This window comes from Anarhichas minor, unplaced genomic scaffold, assembly GCF_050575085.1.
Source record: "Anarhichas minor isolate MPS153535 unplaced genomic scaffold, ASM5057508v1 ptg000156l, whole genome shotgun sequence".
Taxonomy (NCBI): Eukaryota; Metazoa; Chordata; class Actinopteri; order Perciformes; family Anarhichadidae; genus Anarhichas; species Anarhichas minor.
This window is the reverse complement of record NW_027466602.1, coordinates 59,672-71,425: the sequence shown is the minus strand read 5'-3', so window position 1 is coordinate 71,425 and position 11,754 is coordinate 59,672.

Genomic DNA, 11,754 nt, shown 5'->3' with positions numbered 1-11,754 from the left:
GTGGATTTCTACAATCCCCGATGCATTAGTGCACTCAAGCATACTTTAAGCAATTGGGTGTTCCTCTCTCTGCAGTGAAAACCCAATGGAAACTTTAGGCATCACATTAGACAGCGATCTTACACAGGTGTCACTGCCTCTCAAAGTTGGTTTGTATTAGAGAAGTCGAGACGCAGCGTCTTTTACCAAACATGCTTTATTATTAGGCCACCTTAAACTTGTTATGAGAATTATTCCCCAAAGCAAATCATTCACAGTGGACAAACTTTATATAGTTACTCTGCTGTTGTAAACATAACTGTTGCGGCTCTGGAAACAATATTTAGTTATTTCTAAAATATAAATAAATTGTAATCGCATTCTGAAGTTATTCTTTTTCAAAATTATATATATTTTAATATATGTTTTAAAAGCAACCATTTAGTCATGAAAAGGAACTAAGTATTCGCTCCTACTAGTAATATAATCCTTAAGCTATCCATCTAGGGCCAACGTAGTTCTCCGACACGCTTGGAAAGCGAGGGGTTAACAGAGGGGTATTCATTTGGTTGCAATCTGCAATCTCACTACTCGATGCCATCACACTGTTCCTTTAAGTGTCTTAAAACTGTTATACTGCCTTTTTTTAAATGATAAATGGATACATATAAGAATTAAGATATACAAACTTGATTACAATTATAATTAAATCATTTTGAATTGTATGTGCGTGATTTTTATTTTTTATTGAGATAAAGAAACAGCTGTTGCAGGAGCAGAGTAGATATGTATGTACATAGCATGTATATGCAGATAAAAAAAATGAAAACACGCTAAAATAGACGATGCACTCCTTTTCCATTGCGAGTATGCCATTCCATTGCACTGGCTTTTGTGTTTTCTTTTCCTGGTGTGGTGTTCAACGTCACGCGTTGGCTGGCAGCAGAGTCAGTGAACAGTGAAAATGTTACAGTGGTTACTCCTTTTACTAAATTCTATTTTTTATATACGTTACCTACTTATTCAGTCTCTCTTTCAAACTCTCTAATCAGAGTTGGGGGTCGTCAGAACAGTGGAAGGACTTATCAAAGACGATTTTAGTCTTTTCTTTAGTTTTGTACGTTAATAAATTATATTTGTTCAAATACCTATTGATTTTCTTTATTATATATTCACTTCAAGGTGTGTCACATAGCAAAAATGTGCGTGTCCACCCGGGTGTCACGTTTCCATCACAGCCGATTGGAGCTGGAGCCAATAAATACCCGCGACTAGTGCAGTCATTTACGTTGGAATAAATTGTAGGAATAAATGCCAATTGGAACCTTTTCCACTAAAGACAAAAGCCAGATGTTAGTGGTTTTTATGTCCAGTGGGAAAGAAGCGTAACTAGCAGCAGATGGTACAACATTATACTGAGTGGCTGTATTAATTTGGTGTTTGAATGCTAGCATTGCACTGTGAGAATGCAGTCATTTACAGCCATCACCATCTCAAGTGTGCATATGATTGGTCTGACCTCAATGTAGAGCAGCTTTTACTGATTGATTTGACCACTGAGGGATATGTGAACTCCAGCATTTACACCAGTGATTTTCAACCACTGTGCCGCGGCACACCAGTGTGCCGTGAGAGATCGTCAGGTGTGCTGTGGGAAAATGTCCAATTTCACTTAATGAGTCCAAAATATTATTATCTTGGGCCCTGGACAAAATAACCCAGATGAAAAGCTGAGTAAGGATCAACACATTTTGAGACTTGTCATTAAATTGTCAGCATATATCCGGCCCTCGGTACAACGGCCCGCCAGAAAATATCATATGTTTATCATAACTGGCCCGCCACACCACAGAGCTCCGTGGCGATGTTAGCTGGCTTTTTGTGCAATATAACGAAGCATCTCACTGCGCTAAACCTGCAGCTTCAGGGACGAGGACGTGTGATCATCACAGACATATGTGATGCAGTAAAAGTCTCCACCGCTGTGTTCCCGACTGCGCATGTTGCTGATAACTGGGCGCGATTTGCACGGAGTTCACTCGGCGATTTGCCGACTTTGCAGCTCAGAAATTTTAATTTGAACTGCTCAGCAAAAATGTAATTTCTTCCATATCTTTCAATTTGAACTCTTACTACTCCGACTCAGCCTCTGCTTAAGTTTCGTTTCACAATAGTCACGTGCTCGCCCACTGACCAATCACAGCACACGCTGCACCCCTGCAGAGCTGCACCTGAAAACTGAGCTGCCCGTTAATGCTGACATACTTGTAGGCCAGCTAGCAGGCTCTGACACATAAAAGAATACGCCCAACATGTCAAAGTAAAGATCTGATTGGTTGAACACTATGACAATCAACAATATCGTCCCCATTCACTTAAACTGCACATGGATTCACTTGTGAGTCTGCAGGCCTCGGGCCTCTCTTCTTACCTAGAGACACAGAGGTGAAATCTGATTGGATAAAAGCTCTACTTAAAACAAGCTGCACTGGAAGCAGAGCAACTGAGGAAGACAGTAGCTGTGCAATGAGAAAATAAGATAATGGGAAAAATATTTTTAATAATTATAATACATGTAGTGTATTTAAGAAAAATGATTAAATTCTAAAATAGCTATAACTTTGTGATTCTGTTTAGGCCAGCAGAGAAGGCCTTGCTGGCCCTGACGGCCCACCACTGTCATGTTTGTTGTTTAGGTTCATTATGATAATTTGGGGCTGTGGATAGAGAACTTTTCTTGAATTTGTTTTGATGGGAGGTGATTTGAGACTTGCCAACCTTTTAACTAGATGTAGCAACGTTTGGAGCTAGTGCTGCTAGCTACTTTCATCCAAAAATATTTGGCAACTTTGGGCAGGGTTTGGTTGCTTGGATAGTCGTTAATTGTTTCTCCACTGTTACCTACCCACGTTTAAACAGTAATATGAAATTGGCAAAGTAGATGCAACTGTAGTTAATGCGAGTGAATAAAAAGAGCAGGAACCTGCAACAGTAGTTTGCCAACCAGCTCATTAACAAGCTCTAAATCACTAAGCTTGTAGAACCAGACATTTCACAAAGACACAAAGATTATTTTTACGTACCACTTTTGGGCTTAATAGATCCAGCAGACACTGACAAAAAATAGCCTTCATTTGGGTATGTGCTGTAGTTAATTCAAGTATATAAATCATCTTCAAAAGCCTTTTAGCTCTGTGTTGATCTCCACCAACTCCTGAGGAAAATATGCAGTCCATCTCAGCCGAGAATGGACGGCAAGTAACTTCACGAGTAACTTCAAGGGAAAATAAAATAATTACTGTAGATTACTGTAACTTTAATATATCAGCATGAGATCATCAAACCAAACATAGGAGATTATCCTTCTTCACAAAGTTGAGGCTAACGCACACACTCAGGCACGTATAGCCACACAGTCTGACAAACACAGTGAGGCTGGGGTGTGGACGCACACAGAGTGCCACCTGTGCCCGGGCATGGAGAGATTGAAGGGTAAAGTCCTGTGTCTCTACAGGGAGGACAGACTGGCACTGTTGAGCAGGTAGGCATGCAGGGAACCAAGCCCACCCTGTTCTACTGTATCAGCTGGCATCTCACAGATTAACACTTGGATGGGCAGATAGGCTTGTTAACACATGCTCCCATCCACCCCCCTGAACACTCACACACACGCACACACACACACACACACACACACACACGCACACACACACACACGACAGCTAAATCCTTCACCACAGAAAGCAGATTTCAGGCTCATCGTCTCCATTCTGTCAGGGTGGAGACGTGAAGTGATGGCGGGTGTACCGGAGCGATCCCAGTCAGGATTAGCAACACCATCATGGGTGGAAATCGGTGGGGAATAGGAATCTGAGCAGTGGAGGTGGGCAGGGGTGGATGGGAGAGTAGGTTGTGGACTAGAAAATAGAGGCAGATATAGAAATGTGTTGGCTGACAAAAACATTGACAGCAAATATGACGTGATGTAAAGTGATTATAACGAGAGGTATTCTGTAAATCAGTATTTTTCAAATGGATTCTTTTAAATATTATTTCTAGTGCTGGGCAACGATTAAAATATTTAATCGCGATTAATCGCATTGTTATGGCAAAGTTCAAGAATGAATTCAAAAGTAGTGTATTGCGCACTTTTATTTTGAAAGTACTGCTATATGAACAAAAGTGCAATAACATTTGGTTTAAACACTTTAAACACATCAGGTTATTTTTAACAGCAGTATTCCCTTTACACAGTAGCGATCATATTTCTTATATTATATCATTCTTATATCATATGTATATTTTCCCTCACGAGATGCAGGTAGCATGTTTTATACTCAATGTGAATATAATTCATACTTTGTTGGCATCTTATTCTGAAAACCGGATGTTCATCTGAAGAAACCGGATGTTGTCTCACGTTAATATTTCCGCTGACTTTCAAAGTCTTTCGCTCCTGACCTGTGCCGTTTGAATGTGTTTACTGTGAATTTCAGCATATAGGTGCACTAACATGTAAGTGACTGCTGAGTTGACTGCAGAGATGTCCAGTCGTCTCCAGGGAGAGCAACAGCTGGTGCACGTTGTAACGCCGTGTATTCTAACCGGCTGCAGTTTGTATCCACTTCTCTGTAGCATTTGTTAGCTTGTCTTGCTTTAGTTTCTCTCTACTTCTCCCACACGCTGCATCAACGTAGTCTGCTGAAGACTTCCTCCACGGACTTTGAAAATAAAAAAATGCGTTAACGCGCTATAAAATAATTGTCGGCGTCAATTAATGAATGCGTTAATGCGATAAAAACGCGTTGACTTGCCCAGCACTAATTATTTCAAAGCTATCCGTCAAGCATACTTACTAAATGAAGAAATTAACAAAACTGTGTACTTTGCTGAATGGGAACCAGATCCAATATGAAACCAGCCAGCAATGACAACAAAAATAGGTCATTTGTTGACAGCCAATAAATGATTGATTGGGGTTGCGGGTCTTGTTGCATACTATATGTGTAAATGGATCACCAATGTTGATTGACCAATCACTAATGTAATCCTTTAGTACAAATATAGACTTCTTTAGGTTGTGCTGTATCATGATTGGCATGCCACTGGTACAAACCCTATCACACTGTGTCTAACTGCCTAAGCCAACTGACAGAGAGCTTTTACTAACTCAACATGAAAACACAAAGTATTTCTTTATCAGTGCAACAGCATCTGAGATGGAAAGATGATAAATAGCTCCTTATATGCGTCTGCAGGGTCATAATCTTCCCACTGACCAACACACAGCCTACAGCACTGCCTCGGTACAGTATATCATGCTGACATCAGAGGAGTGCCTTGTCTCTCCATCTCTTTGCCCCTGTATGTTTGTGCTAACGCTTTCCAGTTGTGACAAGGGGTAATGATTGGTGAGCCACAGATCTGGGATCCCATCAGTTAAAACTACTCACAGTGACAGCTCCTCTACCCAAGAATCACACAGGAAAGAGCTGCTGTTCTCTATATTATACATGTTAGATATATTGCACATGCTTTTATTGCATTTTTTCATTCTTTTATTGTAATTTATTTCTATTGTATATTTATGTTGCTTGATTTTTGCAACACTTGCATTCATTTTTTATTTAATTGTCTCATCCGTGTTTTGTTTATGTCATGCACCAATACACAAAAAGCAAATTGCTTATATGTAAACCCGATTTGGATTCTTACAATCTGGTATCCCCCTTTTTTTCTCTTCACCCCTTTCTCATTCTGTCACCTGTTCCCCTCCTGTTTTCTCCCACCTTGTTTCTGTCTCCCTGCCTTTCCCCTGCACTGGGGTTTAATATAAGCAAGAGACAACTACAAGTTCATTATCAGCCAAACACCAGCCAACTCCCTACATGGCTGTGTTTGTCTTACCCACCGTGTCAACCCCCTCCTCCCCACCCCTCCAAAATGTTTCTGCCGGATGATCCACCACTTTATCACTGCTATTACATCACCATCACTTCTGGTGGCTAAACACTGCTGTCCACACATCCAAGTAATGCCTCCAATGCATGTATACAAGCAAGGATGGACTCTACAAATCACAAATATTCATAAAATGTATTGTATTGTAATCCTTTATTTAATATTTTTTCATTGAAGCATTACTCCTTTCCAATTTGAAGACCTATTTTTACATGACATACATCCACATTTGGGTTATATGGTTTTATGTCAATCTGTCTATGGGAATTAAAACCTCCATGTGTGGCAGGCCGATGCTGCTTGTTTTTCAGGATCTGACATATGAGCATCTGAGTATGAGGCACAAGAGGAAATGCACCCATGCATTCAAACACAATGGATCGATTTCACTGATGACACATTGTACCGCTGAGCTACATATTCTGAAAGGACATGGGGGTGGGACAAATGCAGGGGTTCTTTGGTGTTTACTCATGATTCACTATCATATGGTTAAAGTGACATACCTTTAGAATTATGAGACATGTTTTTCACAGTCATCAGTTTGGAGGGTGGTGCTGGAGGAAAGCTCACAAAGTACCAAAAGGGAAATGGTACAAAAGTGAACCAATAGACCCGTACTGTGATGAACTGCACCTCGCCTAGAAAGTGGACACGATCAGGCGGCAGCAGTAGCAGAGGGGGGGTTGAAAAGCTGCACTCAAGTCAGAGTGTCCAACAGCCTACGAAGAATATACAGGAAGAAAGAAATTAAAGCCATGTGTGTGTAAGGCATTACATTCTTTACTCTATTATTTTTATGTCTGCCTTGTAAAGCACTTTGTAATTGCTGCTAGTTTTGATGAGGGCTACATAAATAACCTTTATTATTCTTATCAACCAAAGAAGATATGTTTGTTAACTGATGAAACCTTCATAGCTTGACACAAGACTGGAAGCATACAATCTAGCATTAAATACATACAAAAAATTTCAAAACTAACAGACAATCAGCTCTTTGTCAAAACAGAAAACTGTAGAAAGGGTGAGACGATAGCATTCAAACGAGACATTTGAAGGACATTCTTTGAGCTGCTTGACCAATTAGTAGATGAGTTAAATGACTCATTATATTGCTCTTCAGAAAAGAAAAAAAAGCATATCTTGAATATTCACACTAAGAATAAGAAGCTGATGAAAAAGAGTGAATGACTTGCACAACCCCAAAAAATGGAAGCTACATTGGAAACACATGTGAAACAGATCAAAAGTAAAAGCAGGAGGTGGAGGACATGGGAAGCAAGCAGAGAAGAGAGATGATGATTGAAGACAGAAAATAAATGAAGAGAGGAGAAAAAGCGGAGAGACAAAACAAGGTTAGAGAAGGGTAAGGACAACTTGTTTCCATCCATCCATCCATTTTCCACCGCTTATCCGGGGTCAGGTCGCGGTGGCAGCAGGGCAAGCAGGCCGACCCAGACCTCCCTCTCACCGGCAACATGTTCCAGCTCATTCTGGGGGATCCCGAGGCGTTCCCAGGCCAGCTGGGAGATGTAATCTCTCCAGCGTGTTCTGGGTCTTCCCCGGGGTCTCTTCCCAGTTGGACGTGCCTGAAAAACCTCCAGTGGGAGGCGTCCAGGAGGCATCCTAATTAGATGCCCGAACCACCTCAGCTGACTCCTTTCGACGCGAAGGAGTAGCGGCTCGACTCCAAGCTCCCTACTTGTTTCCACTCGTTTCAAACAAAAGAAAGATGGTCATGCAGCATAATGCTTAAAAGAGTTCCTCACATCCTACATCTGTAACTATATGACTTTAAAGATTTTATATATAATGTAATCTCACAACCCAACGTCTAATGGTCCGACAGTAATAAGCCTGTGGGGTCAAGGGTCTATATATCTGGGGTTCAGGTGTAGTCAGCAAATATCCTGGACAAGACTTCCTTTTCCGTGTGGTGCTCGTTGTTTACAGTCCGATTAGCAACTTAAGATGCGAGACTGGAGTGGGAGTTGAGAGACAACGTTTACAACTGGATTGTTCCGCAAGTATCCAAGCTCATTTTAAACCAATAAAGGCTAAATCATCGTCACATGATAGCAGGTGGGCTACAGGAATGCGTTTTGGGCAATGTGTTCCACCTCTTTTGCTCTTCACAACCAAAGCCTGCTCGAACATGTTTGGTCAATACAACTTGGACTACAAATGGAAACCAGAACGCTTCTGATATCAAAATCTTGTCCTGTTGCAGAATCTATTTATAGAAATATTTATTTACATATATATATATATATATATATATATATATATATATACACATATACAGTAACAAATTATATTTTCGACAACAATAACACTTTGTAAATTAGGCACTCTTCATGGAAGACCAGTATCTGGTGACTGGTTTTCACCACATCATGGTGAAGTTTGATAGTGAAATATCTTTTTGTCCATATGTGGGGAAAAACTTGGAAATAATAAGATTTTATCTCCCATGTTAGAGTGGCACATCACAGACACAGTGATGTTCGTTATTGAAATACAAATGGGATGAGAAGTTGATGTAAACCCAACTTGTCATGGGATAGTAACGGGGACAAGACGGTGGTGAGGGGTCGGAAAACGAGATGCCTAACGGCTGCACAGATGTCTAGCAGTGGTGATGTATGAGTGATCTGGGAAAGTGGTGGAGTGAGCTGCCAGACAGCAGCTAAGTGATTAGGGATGTGTGGCGTAACCCTGCGCCATATTTAGCCGCGGCGGGGCGCCCTGTCCCCTGCCATCTCCCCGAGGCCCAGAGCCAGATGTCGAAAGCTGCTGCGGCACGCCTGGCAGATCGGGTTGGCAGCAGGGTAGCGCAGCAAGCCTGGATACAGGAGAAACACCAACCACCCGCCAACTGACTTTCATTCACTCATAAGCAGGAATGCTCACTGCCGTTTGGATCAATCAGTACAGGGACACTATTGGCATTTTATTTACATTTTGAAAAGTAATTTATATAAGTACATACACAGTGTACTACTGGAAGTATATCTAAATTTTGACACAGCACATTTCAAATAGTGGTAATTTGTGGCAACTGCACAAATAAAGTGAGGCAAAACATTTGCTTCAAAATATCTGATGATGTCCTGACCTTTCATCTGGCGCCCCATCAGGCCAACATTTCCATTAGAACAGAACAAAATATATTGCCATTATATTTATTGAGCACATTTCTGCTTCTTGCAGGGTGAATTAATTTATTGACAAGCTTCCCTTCTAATGAATAGTTTTTTGGTGATTTAGGGAATTGCTTATTCTACTGACAGACTTGTGAGTTTTCATTTACTGTCATTTAAAGTGGCTGACAGTTCTTTTCCTACTGCCATGTTTGTTTCCAGCACGTTGGTGTAGACTAGAGCATGATATATTGCCATGAAATTTGTAACGATATTCATAATTCCCTTAGGATGTTTCTGGTGCCCTGGCACCATGGGTTAGGCCAGTGGTTCTCAAACTTTTTCTGTCACGCCCCACTTTGGAGGAAGAAAAATGTTCATGCCCCACCGCCCCAACAAAATTGTAACAAAATGGTCCATGTTGAACTTTTATTGAAATAACAACATTTTGTGACTCCTCCATCTGTGCTTTTTCAAATAATAGAATAAAGAAAATTGCAATCACTTTCAAGTAAACCAGATTGCTCCATCAGACAAAAACAAACACAATGTGCAATCACTTTGTTAGAACAATGCAAATAAAGTTCTATCTGTGCAAAAAATAACTAATATTTGACAAAAAATAGCTTATTGTGGCTGCAATTAACCTGTTTTACACTGCATATCTTCTCAAAACAATAACGTGCAACCTGTGCAAAACAAAATAAAATGAGTGCAGATATGTGTGAGCCATCAAGTTGTATCAGTATTAGTGGCTGCAATGAGTTGCTTTCCACTACACATCTTTTTAAAACGGGGTTGCAGACTTGATACGGCCACTCTCAATTCATGCTCAATGTTGAGCTTAGATCTGTATTTTGTTTTGAGAGAGGCAACAGCAGAAAAGCCGATCTCACAGAGGTAGGATGTGGCGAAGGGAAGCACACTAAGCTACACATGTGAGTCACCAAGAATCTTGGCTGTCGCGCATGCGCAAACGTAACCTGTTAACGGCGTAACGTAAATATTTACACGAAAGTACAGGCATTTCGCCATGTATTTATTAATGACTTAGTTTTATGTCCGTGTACTTTGTACTTTTGTAATATGTGAAGTTCTCAATAAAGTTCTTGAAATAAAAAAATTCTGCATTTCCCCCTGCGCCCCACAGTTTGAGAAATACTGGGTTAGGCCAACATTTCCTCACAAAACGTTTCTAACATTTCGGACAGGGTTCAGCCTCAAGCCAAAATGTCAAGTTTACAAAAGACAGACTAATTGTCATGAAAGTTGCATTATACATTCATCCTCCACATTGGACAGAATCTTTTGATCTGAATTACCCCATGACCTTTCTTCAACTGCCACCTTCAGGCCAACTACTTGTTCTTCCATCCATAGGAGTCTAACAATAGCAACATCTTTCCTTCAACGCATTTCCATACTGGGTTGTGATGAAGCACAGTAAGTCATGACGTTTGGTTTTAGTGGTCTTAAACTTGCTCAAAAAATGTTTTATCAGCAAGGAAACAGTAAAAAAGTATTATTGAATAAAAAAATCAGCTTGGATATCAATTGCTTGAATTGCAAAAATAACATCTCATAAATTTTTTTTTAAATTGAACCCTTATAAACATGTTTAGTTAAACACTAGCCTTAACTCACTGATCTCCGTGCAGATGTTGCGCTAACAAGTGTCCCCCAATTAGTCATTCTCTCTCCCTTTGCCTGCTCCCCCTTTTTTGTTCTTTCTCACTGTAGGACACTCTGCCGGAGGCTGACCAAGATAAAGTTTTGACTGGCAGGACCATTTGTTTTAATCAGGTGTTTGCAGACGCTTCCCTGACCTCCATTAGTTGAAGTTTTAATTGAAATTAACCCCCACTACTACCCCAATTAACCCACGTCCCCCCTGACTGGCGCCCGCCCTCATCCCGAGCATCTGTTTTGGGCGGGAGGAATGGGAGTCAGAGCAGGGAACCGGAGGGGAGGCTGGGTTTGCACGACCGCCGAGGACGCAGTGTTGTCACCCGAGGAGAGGCAGCATCACGTCGAGTGCACACCAACTGCGCCTGGCTTGCCATGAAGCCCCGGAGGGCCTTGTGTCTCTCTGTCTACAACGTTCCAGCGGCGAGGCTACACATGGCTTAGTCTTGGCCAGCGGGAGGTGGGGGAGGTAGGTAGAGGGATGAGCCCAAGCATGGGAGAGGAGGATGAAGATATCCCACAGGGGGGGAGTCACAGGAAAGAGGGGAAAGTTGGTAAGATGAGAGAGTGGAGAAGTAGTAGAGGATGAGGGAGGGGGTAGAGTGAGATGAGGAGAAGGAGGGAGGTGGTAATTACTGTACAGCGTCCTTTCTATCTTAAGCCCTCCTGCTGGAGATAAGAGTGTGTGGATACAGTGCAGAGTGTGTATGTAGCCTCCAGCACCTGTTTCCTTGCCTGTGGAAGGTCTAGAGTAAGGAAGCTGTCAAAGTGGCCCCTCCAGCTCAGAGCTGAGACTATTGAGTGTGTACACGTGCTGAAGTATCTTTGTTTAGCCTTTCTCCATGCCTGAGGAGTATTTGTACAATTAAAGCTTCGAAGTGACAACAGTATAAGTCTACAAGCACAGTGTGACACTAAAATTCCTGTACAGTATGGACCGCTATTGAGGCAGCGGCTGTTTGAAGTATACTTTGTTTCAAAAATG